Raw genomic sequence first — 14,597 nt, forward strand, 5'->3', positions numbered from 1 at the left:
TAGATTGGGACAGAACCACGGTAAATGGTACGTGTCAGAAGGTGGCTGCTTATCAACCGTTGGGGCCCAAAGTCTACACTGTAACAAGGGTGTTTACAAACGGGTGGGGGGGTAGATCGGCCTTGGGATGAGAGATGTGTACCTACCTTGAGCACAGGGATGTATTATCCACAGGTACCCACTGTAGCAGAACGCAGGCGGCCATTGGAGATGTTGGTGGCTAGGGACCAAGGGATAAACTGGGAAACAAGTAGGGGGTATCTGAAAGGTGCAGTCCTAGACTTATCAGTAAAACACAAAGACAATAGGAGAGCAGGAGACAAATTCCAAGCAATAGCTATTGTCACAGCAGTCGCTGTGGGACAGTAACAGAAGGAGCTGTAGGGACAGTAACAGAAGGAGCTGTAGGGACAGAAACAGAAGGAGATGTAGGGACAGAAACAGAAGGAGATGTAGGGACAGTAACAGAAGGAGCTGTAGGGACAGAAACAGAAGGAGCTGTAGGGACAGAAACAGAATGAGCTGTAGGGACAGTAACAGAATGAGCTGTAGGGACAGAAACAGAATGAGCTGTAGGGACAGAAACAGAAGGAGCTGTAGGGACAGAAACAGAAGGAGATGTAGGGACAGAAACAGAAGGAGCTGTAAGGACAGTAACAGAAGGAGCTGTAGGGACAGAAACAGAAGGAGCTGTAGGGGCAGAAACAGAAGGAGCTGTAGGGACAGAAACAGAAGGAGCTGTAGGGACAGAAACAGAAGGAGCTGTAGGGACAGTAACAGAAGGAGCTGTAGGGACAGTAACTGAAGGAGCTGTAGGGACAGTAACACAGAAGGAGCTGTAGGGACAGTAACAGAAGGACTGTAGGGACAGTAACAGAAGGAGCTGTAGGGACAGAAACAGAAGGAGCAGAAGGAGCTGTAGGGACAGTAACAGAAGGAGCTGTAGGGACAGAAACAGAAGGAGCTGTAGGGGCAGAAACAGAAGGAGCTGTAGGGACAGAAACAGAAGGAGCTGTAGGGACAGAAACAGAAGGAGCTGTAGGGACAGTAACAGAAGGAGCTGTAGGGACAGAAACAGAATGAGCTGTAGGGACAGAAACAGAAGGAGCTGTAGGGACAGAAACAGAAGGAGCTGTAGGGACAGTAACAGAAGGAGCTGTAGGGACAGAAACAGAAGGAGCTGTAGGGACAGAAACAGAAGGAGCTGTAGGGACAGTAACAGAAGGAGATGTAGGGGCAGTAACAGAAGGAGCTGTAGGGACAGAAACAGAAGGAGCTGTAGGGACAGAAACAGAAGGAGCTGTAGGGGCAGTAACAGAAGGAGATGTAGGGACAGTAACAGAAGGAGATGTAGGGGCAGTAACAGAAGGAGCTGTTAGGGACAGAAACAGAAGGAGCTGTAGGGACAGTAACAGAAGGAGCTGTAGGGACAGTAACAGAAGGAGCTGTAGGGACAGTAACAGACTGTAGGGACAGTAACAGAAGGAGCTGTAGGGACAGTAACAGAAGGAGCTGTAGGGACAGTAACAGAAGGAGCTGTAGGGACAGAAACAGAAGGAGCTGTAGGGACAGAAACAGAAGGAGCTGTAGGGACAGAAACAGAAGGAGCTGTAGGGACAGTAACAGAAGGAGCTGTAGGGACAGTAACAGAAGGAGCTGTAGGGACAGTAACAGAAGGAGCTGTAGGGACAGTAACAGAAGGAGCTGTAGGGACAGTAACAGAAGGAGCTGTAGGGACAGAAACAGAAGGAGCTGTAGGGACAGTAACAGAAGGAGCTGTAGGGACAGTAACAGAAGGAGCTGTAGGGACAGTAACAGAAGGAGCTGTAGGGACAGTAACAGAAGGAGCTGTAGGGACAGTAACAGAAGGAGCTGTAGGGACAGTAACAGAAGGAGCTGTAGGGACAGTAACAGAAGGAGCTGTAGGGACAGTAACAGAAGGAGCTGTAGGGACAGTAACAGAAGGAGCTGTAGGGACAGTAACAGAAGGAGCTGTAGGGACAGAAACAGAAGGAGCTGTAGGGACAGAAACAGAAGGAGCTGTAGGGACAGAAACAGAAGGAGCTGTACAGTAACAGAAGGAGCTGTAGGGACAGTAACAGAAGGAGCTGTAGGGACAGTAACAGAAGGAGCTGTAGGGACAGTAACAGAAGGAGCTGTAGGGACAGAAACAGAAGGAGCTGTAGGGACAGTAACAGAAGGAGCTGTAGGGACAGTAACAGAAGGAGCTGTAGGGACAGTAACAGAAGGAGCTGTAGGGACAGTAACAGAAGGAGCTGTAGGGACAGAAACAGAAGGAGCTGTAGGGACAGTAACAGAAGGAGCTGTAGGGACAGTAACAGAAGGAGAGGGACAGTAACAGAAGGAGCTGTAGGGACAGAAACAGAAGGAGCTGTAGGGTAACAGAAGGAGCTGTAGTAACAGAAGGAGCTGTAGGGACAGTAACATAAGGAGCTGTAGGGGCAGTAACAGAATGAGCTGTAGGGACAGTAACAGAAGGAGCTGTTAGGGACAGTAACAGAAGGAGCTGTTAGGGACAGAAACAGAAGGAGCTGTAGGGACAGTAACAGAAGGAGCTGTTAGGGACAGTAACAGAAGGAGCTGTTAGGGACAGAAACAGAAGGAGCTGTAGGGACAGTAACAGAAGGAGCTGTAGGGACAGTAACTGAAGGAGATGTAGGGACAGTAACAGAAGGAGCTGTAGGGACAGTAACAGAAGGAGCTGTAGGGACAGTAACAGAAGGAGCTGTAGGGACAGTAACAGAAGGAGCTGTAGGGACAGTAACAGAAGGAGCTGTAGGGACAGAAACAGAAGGAGCTGTAGGGACAGAAACAGAAGGAGCTGTAGTAGAAGAGTAGAATGCTATATTAATAGCATGGAATTGGACTACTGCGCAAATGAGGGCTATTGTGAGACTATAATCATGGGCCATGTTGGAAGGAGCAATGGTTACTTTTGTAGCATTGTTGGGATATCAGTTTATAATGACTCATGGATTGGTTACTAGTAACTGGGAGACCGATGGGAGGACAGGGGATGAGGTTATTCAAATATCACAAATGATGTTGTCAGGAAATAACCCATGTGTTGCAGTGTGCATCTCCTCAGGTGGAACCACGATATAACCAAGGGCACGGGCTGAATTCTGGAGATTGAGTGTACATCAAGAAACACCAGGAAAGGTGTTGGAACAGCATTGGTTTGAGAGACACTACTCCGTACAGTACCTGCAGCGGCGAAGATCGCCATGTCTCTCCATGGGGGGGAAGTTTTCACGTGATGCGAGGTCCAACTGCATAATGGGTGAGTGAAAACACCAAGACACAGGAAGAGGAGCGAGAGACAGACTAGAGGCCACTGTAAGACATACAGATGGGTTGGGACTGGGAGCTACTATAAACATCATAGTTGGATTGGGGTGTAGCTGCTTTATGGATTAATACATTATATGATAGAGGATAGAGGGGTAATTGTACTGTGAACAAAATGTTAAAGGCATTGATGTGAAAGCAGATACAGTGCTGAGTTCCCTCAAGAGGATGTAATGTGGATTAGGGATACGCACTTGCATATCAGGTGACGTGCCTATCAGGTAAAATGGAGAAGATGGGGAACAAAGTGAAAATTACATGACTTGGGAACACCTCTCAGAACCTGGGGCCAAAAGGGGAAGACTGAGTGAAAGCATGAGGGAGCTTTTGAGAGCTTTCATTTTTGTGGAACACAGCAGAAAATTATCCTGGAGGAGTAAAGTCAGGTGAAGAGAGAGTGAGAATTGTCAGGGTTTCAGTCTTTGGTTTTCATGCATATATAAATATGCATAGCTTATCACATTGTTAATACTGTTATGTTTTATGTTTTTTTTACTCTCTTAGGAACAGAAGGGGAAAGTGGAGAAACTAAAAGCTGCTCCATCTGCCATTGAATGAAATCGCAGATTCAGCTCATGTGATCATAGTTCGAAGGCCATAAGTCTCTGAATTTGTTCACCCCGCGGTGACTGTTTGTTCATTGTTTGTTCATTTGTTTGTTTGTTTGTTTAATTCACATTTTATAATCCTCTGTTTAGTGTTTTTTAATTCATGTTTATAATCCTCTGTTTAGTGTTTTTTAATTAATGTTTAATAATCCTCTGTTTAGTGTTATTTAATTCATGTTTTATAATCCTCTGTTTAGTGTTTTTTAATTCATGTTTTATTATCATTGTTTATACATTTATTAGTAATTTCCAAGTTTATATGAATTGAACATTAGGATGCTGTTGTTCAAGAGGAGGGACTATAGGGTTTGACTTTTTGAACATTGAGATATTAAATACATGATTGACAGAATCAAAGGAGAAAGTGAAGGGTTCTCTGTAGAAGGACAGATAGCTGTGGAATGTGTTGGGGGACGGGAGCAGAGCACCGTGTTGATACAGGGGAGACAGATGGACATCTGTGGATTAGGTGAAGGAGGGGTTGAGATCAGGAGGTGAGAACAGGTCACCTGAAGGGAGTGATAATGGTTTGGGTTGTTACGCTGTACAGAACCTTTGGGAAGAATTCAACTTGGTTAAAGCTTCTCTTGTGTCCGTGGGTTATTTACTCTGAAAAATAAGAACCTAACACTGGTTTCAAATGTTTTCATGGCTGGCCATTCCTTGGTGGACAATCTAAAGGTGTCTGTTGTGGCACTTTGATGTTTCTGTTCGAGACTCTGTGCTGTCAATCAGTGTTGGGTGATTAAGAAGATGACAGGAAACCCCGGCATATCTTTGAGTTAAAAAGAGGTGTTGTTGTTCCTTTACTTGGTCACTCACTGTCTATATGTGAGTAACAGTTTTCCTTCCATCCCTCTCCTCGCCCCAACCTGGGCTCGAACCAGGGACCCTCTGCACACATCAACAACTGACACCCTCGATGCATCGCTCCACAAAAGCCAAGGCCCTTGCAGAGCAAGGGAAACAACTACTTCAAGGTCTCAGAGCAAGTGACATCATCGATTGAAACACTATTAGCGCATACCCCGCTAACTAGCTAGCCATTTCACACCGGTTACATGTGTTTCTGTAAAATAGAACTTCATGACTTTGTGAAGAGAAAATGGACAGAATATCAGCATCCCTTCTTCACAGTTATACATTTCTCAAGATGCTCCTTTGTCAAAGTATGCATCGGAAATCTTGTTACTCTCTACCGTACCTTATGTTCTCTCCACTCAATTATCCATCAAATGAATCTCCTTCCCTCTGGAGTTACTTGGAGTTAGGCTATTTGTTGTGAAGTGTTTGTTTGAGGTCAAGGGCAGAGTATTATGTTACATGGCATCTAGGTGGGAAGACATCTTATAAGACGAAGATAAATAGTTTATAATGGGCTGCCATCATAGAACTCTTAGCAGCTTTTCAGGAGCAACGGAGCAAAGCACACTGGCTGTTGATTGGCTAAGATGAAAGGACCACAGGCTATATAGCGAGTTGTATGTAATTTATGTATAAATACTCTTACAGAAATAAAACGCCAAGCCCTCAAACATCCTCCGTAAATACAACAACACACACACTCCCTCACACTTAAATAAACCGTCTTATCGTCTTGTCAGAAGATGGCAGGAGTTTCTTCATGTGCTTTCTGAGCCATGTCCATCTGGAGACTGCAGACAGACATGGTTGAGGGTCAGCTGGGTCTTACAAATGGTGATCGATGAGATGAATAATTAAGATTTTAATTGCTCTAGTGAGGGCTTCCCTCCAATTTTAATTTAGGCACATCAAATCGGGGAAGCGCTGTGTTGTCTTTTTGAAGCTTCACAGTTTGAACTAACACTAATTTAACACAGTGCCTGTCTCCTAATTAGACTGACTGTGTGGGAGGGAGGGAAGGAAAAAACTGAATAAGGATATCATCTTTTCAACTGGTGTTGAAGGAAAATAATAGGGAGGAGATCACATTGACACAGAGTTGAGAAGTCAAAGGTGATTTTACAGAGGGGATTTACAGAGATGGTTTTATAGAGGGGACCCACAGAGATGATTTTATAGAGGGGACTCACAGAGATGATTTTATAAAGGGGACTCACAGAGGGGACTCACAGAGATGATTTGACAGAGGGGACTCACAGAGATTATTTTATAGAGGGGACTCACAGAGATAATTTTATAGAGGGGACTCACAGAGATAATTTTATAGAGGGGACTCACAGAGATAATTTTATAGATGGGACTCACCGAGATGATTTTATAGAGGGGACTCACAAAGTTGATTTTATAGAGGGGACACACAGAGGGGACTCACAGAGATGATTTGATAGAGGGGACTCACAGAGATGATTTTATAGAGGGGACTCACAGAGATAATTTTATAGAGGGGACTCACAGAGATAATTTTATAGATGGGACTCACCGAGATGATTTTATAGAGGGGACTCACAAAGATTGATTTTATAGAGGGGACTCACACAGAGATTTTATAGAGGGACTCGCAGAGATGATTTTATATGATTTTATAGGGGACTCACAAATGATTTTATAGGGACTCACAGATGATTTTATAGACTTTTTTTATAGAGGGGACCCACAGAGATGATTTTATAGAGGGGACTCACAAAGATGATTTTATAGATTTTATAGAGGGGACTCACAAAGATGATTTTATAGAGGGGACTCACAGAGATGATTTTATAGAGGGGACTCACAGAGATGATTTTATAGAGGGGACTCACAAAGATGATTTTATAGAGGGGACTCACAAAGATGATTTTATAGAGGGGACTCACAAAGATGATTTTATAGAGGGGACTCACAAAGGGGACTCACAGAGATGATTTTATAGAGGGGACTCACAGAGATGATTTTATAGAGGGGACTCACAAAGATGATTTTATAGAGGGGACTCACAAAGATGATTTTATAGAGGGGACTCACAGAGATGATTTTATAGAGGGGACTCACAGAGATTATTTTATAGAGGGGACTCACAAAGATGATTTTATAGAGGGGACTCACAAAGATGATTTTATAGAGGGGACTCACAAAGACGATTTTATAGAGGGGACTCACAAAGATGATTTTATAGAGGGGACTCACAGAGATGATTTTACAGAGGGGATATACAGAGATTTACAGAGGGGATTTACAGAGATTTACAGATTGATTCTTCATCTACCATAGTCCAGCACAACTTTCCAATGTATTATATTTAAATGGGTTTTGAAGTATTGTTTGAATGTATAAATTGAAAGGTTTCTGGTTTTCTCAGATAATTTCTTACAATTTGTATTGCTCTAAATTCAAATGTTAGTTAGCCTATTTCTACCTTCTGTCAGGATAACACATAGATGCTGGATATCTATTCCTGGTTTTTACTGAATGTCTCTTACCAACTGAATACTGTTGTGAATAGAGTTTGGCCATTTTAAATGGTCTATATTATAAAAGAAAATAAGCATGTATTTTTCAATTATCTTGATGATTGATGACCAACCAAGAGCATTGTGCATGACTACAACAGAATAACCATATCTCCACCTTAAAACAATCCTTGCTGCTTTGTTCTGTGCAATCTACAGTCTCCTAATGTCACATGAGAGGGGAGACCTTTTGAACATGACCTTAATGAAACCCTAACCCATACAAGTGCTCTCACCCTCTTAGCACATGGTGTCCCTGTCCCAGAGAGACATCTGCACAGCCTGCTTACTCAGGCCTACTGTACGTGGGTTAAGAGGGTTATTGAAGGAGAGTCGGAGACCAGGGCAACCTAAACTACAGTAAATTGTGTGGTGAACCATACACCCACTCCACATAGACACATGAGCTCTCTCTTTAGAAAACCAGCGTATTGTTTCAGCAGGGTACAAGGACCTCCAGGCACCAATGGCCACAGTGTTTTGTCACAAAGTGAACAGAGAGATGTCTGTGTCTCCCATAATTTCTTGATAAAGGTTGTGGATGTTAAATTTGAGTGAGCCTTATTATTCAGGTCACTTTATTACATTTTCCACCAGGTGATGTTGCTAACCTTCCTTCTTCTTTTCCCGAGGGAGGGTAACGCTAATCAGTTCTAACAGGGGTGCAACTATCACACATTCTGAAATCCCCCCCCCCCCCCCACAGTTTTATCATTGGAATGTGATATAAAACGAGGCAACGGTGTGCTTTAGGACCATGTGGACATCTCCGAGTGGTCGGGTAGGCTGTTTGGAGTGTTTATCCGACCAGATAAAATATTTTGTTAAAATAAAATATTTTATGTCCCCCTTACTTCTAAAACCAAAGTTGCGCCCCTGGGTATTCCAAGTTGTGTTTCAGAATTCTAATCAATGGAACAAGGTCAGGAATCTTAATTCTGTTTGATTCTGTTTGAAAACTTAACATCTGCGACTTGGAACCACTTAGCAATTTGTGGGCAGAACTGAAAAAGCGTGTGAACGGAAGGAGGCTTACAAACCTGACTCAGTTACACCAGCTCTGTCAGGAGGAATGGACCAAAATTCAACCAACTTATTGTGGGAAGCTTGTGGAAGGTAACCCAAAACATTTGACCCAAGTAAAACAATTTAAAGGCAATGCTGCCAAATACTAATTGAGTGTATGTAAACTTCTGACCCACTGGGAATGTGATGAAATAAATAAAAGCTGAAATAAATCATTCTCCCACTATTATTCTTTTATTTTACATTCTTAAAATAAAGTGTTGATCCTATCTGACCTAAGACAGGGAATTTTTACTAGGAGTAAAATGTATTTGGCTAAGGTGTATGTAAACTTTTGACTTCAACTGTATATACAGTACCAGTCAAAAGTTTGGACACACCTACTCACTCAAGGGTTTTTCTAGTGAAGTGAAGACATCAAAACTGAAATAACACATATGGACTCATGTAGTAACCAAAAAGTGCTAAACAAATCAAAATACATGTTATATTTGAGAACCTTCAAAGTGGCTACTCTTTGCCTTGATGACAGCTTTACACACTCTTGGCATTCTCTCAACCAGCTTCAACAGTCTTGAAGGAGTTCCCACATATGCTGTGCACTTGTTGACTGCTTTTTCTTCACTCTGCCGTCCAACTCATCCCAAACCATCTCAATTGGGTTGAGGCCAGGTCATATGACGTAGCACTCCATCACTCTCCTTCTTGTTCACATAGCCCTTACACAGCCTGGAGGTGTGTTTGAAAAACAAATGATAGTCTCACCAAGCGCAAACCAGATGGGATAGAGTATCGTTGCAGAATGCTGTGGTAGTCACGCTGGTTAAGTGTGCCTTGAATTCTAAATAAATCACAGTGTCATCCGCAAATTACCCCCACACCATCACACCTTCTCCTCCAAGCTTCATGATGGAAACTACACATGCAGAGATAATCCGTTCCCCTGCACTGTGTCTCACAAAGACAAAGCAGTTGGAACCAAAAAATCTCCAATTTGGACATATCAGACCACAGGACAGATTTCAACCGGTCTAATGTCCATTGCTCGTGTTTCTTGCCCCAATTAAGTCTCTTATTAGTATTAGTGTCCTTTAGTAGTGGTTTCTTTGTAGCAATTCGACCATGAAGACCTGATTCACACAGTCTCATCTGAACAGTTGATGTTGAGATGTGTGTTACTTGAACTCTGTGAAGCATTTATTTGGGCTGCAATCTGAGGTGCAGTTAACTCTAATGAACTTGTCCTCTGCAGCAGAGGTAACTCTGGTCTTCCCTTCCTGTGGCGGACCTCATGAGAGCCAGTTTCATCATAACGCTTGACAGTTTTTGTGAATGCACTTGAAGAAACCTTCAAAGTTCTTGAAATGTTCTGGATTGACTGACCTTCATGTCTTAAAGTAATGGTGGACTGTCATTTATCTTTGCTTATTTGAGCTGTTCTTGCCATAATATGGACTTGGTCTTTTACCAAATACGGCTATCTTCTGTGTCAACTGATTGGCTCAAACGCAAATGAACTTTGTGTGTTATTTCATAGTTTTGATGTCTTCACTATTATTCTACAATGTAGAAAATAGTACAAATAAAGAAAAACCCTTGAATGAGAAGGCGTGTGCACACTTTGACCAGTAATGTACATACATACTGTGAACCACGTGTACATGAGAACTTAATAAACCTTAATAAACAGAACCCAACTGGAGGAATAACACAACACATTAATATGTACATTGGCTGCAGTGCTGCAACACTCTACTCTTAGAAACTATCTAGAACCTAAAAGTGTTCTTTGGCTGTCCCCATAGGAGAACCCTTTGAAGAAACCTTTCTGGTTCCGGGTAGAACTCTTTTGGGTTCCAAAAGAACCAAAAAGGTCTCTCTTTTGGGGACAGCCGCAGAACCCTTATGGAACCATTTCTTCTAAGTGTGTTGGACATGATATGAAACATCTACATATTCATAACATTTGAGAATTGCTAGGCTGCTGAAAGTTGTTTGTCAGAGAGTCGCTCTAACAGGCTTCTGATGTCATACACTCTCCCTACTAATGGGCCACTGCGGTAGTGAGCACAGAACAACAGGAAAGTGGGTTTCTAAGCCCTGGGCACTCCACATGTCTCCGAGTGACTCCTTTGTGTCTTGTGTGTCTCATACACAGAGGCAGACATGAGAAGACAGGTTCCCAATTAAGCTGTTCATTGAGAGAGATGGGGGGGAGGACGACAACTCCTACCTGCCAAAGAGTATATCCCCGTTTCACTATTCCTCTCCTTCTTTCATCTATCATCAATGCAATCAACCCCCACTTTCCAGGGAGTCAGAACAATTGGATCAGAGCTCATCAAAACAGGCTTGACGGAGAGAGATGTGTGCTCTCTATGTTGATGCTGGTGAAAGAGAGAGAGGTGAGTTCTCTGTGTTGATGCTGGTGATAGAGAGAAGTGAGCTCTCTGTGTTGATGCTGGTGATGGAGAGAGAGGTGAGCTCTCTATGTTGATGCTGGTGACAGAGAGAGAGGTGAGCTCTCTGTGTTAATACTGGTGATAGAGAGAAGTGAGCTCTCTGTGTTGATGCTGGTGATGGAGAGATAGGTGAGCTCTCTGTTGATGCTGGTGACAGAGAGAGAAGTGAGCTCTCTGTGTTGATGCTGGTGACGGAGAGAGAAGTGAGCTCTCTGTGTTGATGCTGGTGATAGAGAGAGAGGTGAGCTCTCTGTGTTGATGCTGGTGACAGAGAGGGGTGAGCTCTCTGTGTTGATGCTGGTGACAGAGAGAGAGGTGAGCTCTCTGTTGATGCTGGTGACGGAGAGAGAGGTGAGCTCTCTGTTGATGCTGGTGACGGAGAGAGAGGTGAGCTCTCTGTGTTGATGCCGGTGACGGAGAGAGAAGCGAGCTCTCTGTGTTGATGCTGGTGACAGAGAGATGTGAGCTCTCTGTGTTGATGTTGGTGTCGGAGAGAGAGGTGAGCTGTCTGTGTTGATGCTGGTGATGGAGAGAGAGGTGAGCTGTCTGTGTTGATGCTGGTGACGGAGAGAGAGGTGAGCTGTCTGTGTTGATGCTGGTGACGGAGAGAGAGGTGAGCTGTCTGTGTTGATGCTGGTGACAGAGAGAGAGGTGAGCTGTCTGTGTTGATGCTGGTGACGGAGAGAGAGGTGAGCTGTCTGTGTTAATGCTGGTGACAGAGAGAGAGGTGAGCTCTCTGTGTTGATGCTGGTGATAGAGAGAGAGAAGCGAGCTCTCTGTGTTGATGCTGGTGACAGAGAGAGAGAAGCGAGCTCTCTGTGTTGATGCTGGTGCTACATGATGTTCAGCAGAATTTGATGACATTTTTATTTTATTTTTGATGTTGTGAAAATCATATATATGTAAATTATGTACAGATTTTAAACACATATTTTGCTGCTCATCTTTTCCCATACTGTTGAAAGCTTTTTGCCAAATATTAGTTGGTATGGATTCTTTCTTGAACAAAACGGAACTTGTCTTAACAAGACCTCACTCTGCTTTTTGTCCCAATCAGACTTATTCACTATTCTCATTTTACCCCTGAACATTTAACAAACTGAACAGCGTTTAAGCTTAGAGGTAAAAGGTGCTCTTTCAGATGTATTTTTCCATAAAGTCAGAGCTGTTTGGCTTTTTAGTCTTTTAATGCCATGCAATTAATTCCAACTGTCTATAGAGGACACTGACTCCATCCACTGCCCCACTAATCACACCTCTTGGGGTCTGGGACATATTTCACCACCACTATTTCACCACCACTATTTCACCACCGCAACCCATGATGTTAGAGGTGCCACGGCGGTGCTGGATCAATGGGGGGGGGGTTTGGCTAAATGCGCTGACAGCCTGGCACAGTAATACAGGCCATTATAAGAGCAATTTGAATGGGGCATGGCTTGTTAATGGTCCTCTACTCTGGATCCAGTTCTCGCACTCTACCCCATTCAACATCACCCCTACCTGATTATACCCAAGTGCATACACTTGAAATATATTTATATCCAGCTGATCGCAGCCTATTTTTCAGGATTTGTGGACTAATTCACTGCATATATAAAAAATTAAGTGACATTTGTGGATGTGGCATACCGAGTCTTACATAGTAAACATATGATTTCACATGTGGAAAATCACATAATTTAACATGAAATTTCATATTTCAAATTCACGTTATCACAATAACTTTACATATGATCACGGGATCACATGAAAAACATTTTTTGAACACTTCACGTGAAATTCACCTTGTCTTTTTTCCATAAGATTAATGTCAGTGTTAAATGATAACTAGGACAAAATGTCCTTTCATTCATCTTTTTCCATTTTCCCACCTGTTATGTTTTTACCTTTTGATTCTGTCAGGATGTATGGCCTCAACAGGCCTTTACCTATGAGTGCCCATACACTAACTACCAGTATTGATCCTTTGGGGTTCTCTTGGCCCTCTGTTACATTGAGGGCCATATTTATTTGACAAAAGTTTTTGGTTGACTAAAAGGAAGTGGCATGGGGATGTGCCCATGCATATATAGACTAACAAACATGACAAAGCCATTTGGCTTATCTATGTAGTTGTTACGTTCCCCAGTTTTTGTGTTGTAGTTTGTGTATTTGCATGTGTGTATTTCAGGAAATGGCTTCCTGAAATCCCTCAAGCAGCTGATTGGTCGACTCCATGGCTAATTGGAGAGCTGACCCCGCCCCCTTGTCAAGACACAGGTGTCTCCAATTACCCATTCCTTCTGAAGCTATATAAAAGCCAGTGTTCTTTTCAGAAGAGAGATCATTGCGGGAAGGTCATTGCAGAGATATAGATTGCAGAGATATAGATTGCAGAGATATAGATTGCAGAGATATAGATTGCAGAGATATAGATTGCAGAGATATAGATTGCTGAAAGATCATTGCTGAGAGCTGATGGTGATATACTGTGTTGGTTGTTCTCAGAGGGAGATGATTAGTGTGTCCTGTATTGGTTGAGTGAGAGAGATGATTAGTTATGTCTGTGTGTCAAATGGACGCAGTGTTTTGGTCTGTGAAAGTGTTTGTTATCCTGTTTCATTTGTTTTCAGGGGGAAGGTACCTAGGGAGTGCCTTCTGTATTTTCTGTCAAATACCCCCTGTATTTTGGTTAGTGCACCAGGTGGTGCTAAATTAGGTAAGTCGTGGTTAGGCAGGTAAGATAGGAGAGGGGGGGCTTTGACATTGACTTTATTTGCTTTGGTTCCGTCCAGCCCCTTTTCTCCATATTACCGTGTGACGGAATAAATTCCTTGTGAACGGTACCACATTCTGCCTGTTGTCATCCTTACTCACACCTACAGTCCATACCTCTTTCACTTCACGGAGAGTTGAGTTGTAGCAGGGTGTTGCGTTCCCTCTTCATAGAGGTGTGCGTAACAGTAGTGTAGAATTTAGGGTCATATCTATATTTACGCATATAGGAATCAACCAGTGGAGGACAGTAGGAATGAGCAATAGGAGGACGGGCTCATTGTAATGTCTGGAACACAATCGATGGAATGGAGTCAAACATGTGTTTTCCATATGTTTGATTTTTGATACTGTTCCATTTATTCCATTCCAGCCATTAGTCTGCCTTCCTTTAGCTCCTCCCACCAGCCTCCTCTGGACTCAACCATCACTAAAAGGGCATCCAAGAACTAGACTTGAATAGCCTAAGCTGTAGAAACACAGTAAAGGTTTGATTAGATTAGACCCTTGTCTGACAGAATGACAGTAAATGCAGACCTAATGGGAGAAGAGCTGTCTACAATGCAGACTGAACTACAGATGTAGAATCATATTTTGAGCCAGTTTGCTACAGTAGGAAAACAATCCTGCAGCAACATGTGAATTATGTGGATTATAATTAATGAATATTTTTGTGGGGGTTCAATTTTTCTCGTAAGGGAAAATAAAGTCAGACTTTCCAAAGTGGAAAGTACAAAATTCACAAGCCTTTTAAACCTCAAATGTCCTATATTGTGGGAAAGTTCTCCTGCCACAGAATGATCAAATTAAGATCCTACATCTGTATCCTTCCTCTGAGTGACAGTAACTCTAAAAGACAGAAAGAGTCGGGAAAAGGGAGCAGTGAAATAACATTTATCACAAGTAAACAGATAAACGAACAACATATCACTGAGACGGGACTGTAATCTCATTTTAAGCCA

Source organism: Oncorhynchus masou, chromosome 10 (genome assembly GCF_036934945.1).
Source record: "Oncorhynchus masou masou isolate Uvic2021 chromosome 10, UVic_Omas_1.1, whole genome shotgun sequence".
NCBI classification, from domain to species: domain Eukaryota; kingdom Metazoa; phylum Chordata; class Actinopteri; order Salmoniformes; family Salmonidae; genus Oncorhynchus; species Oncorhynchus masou.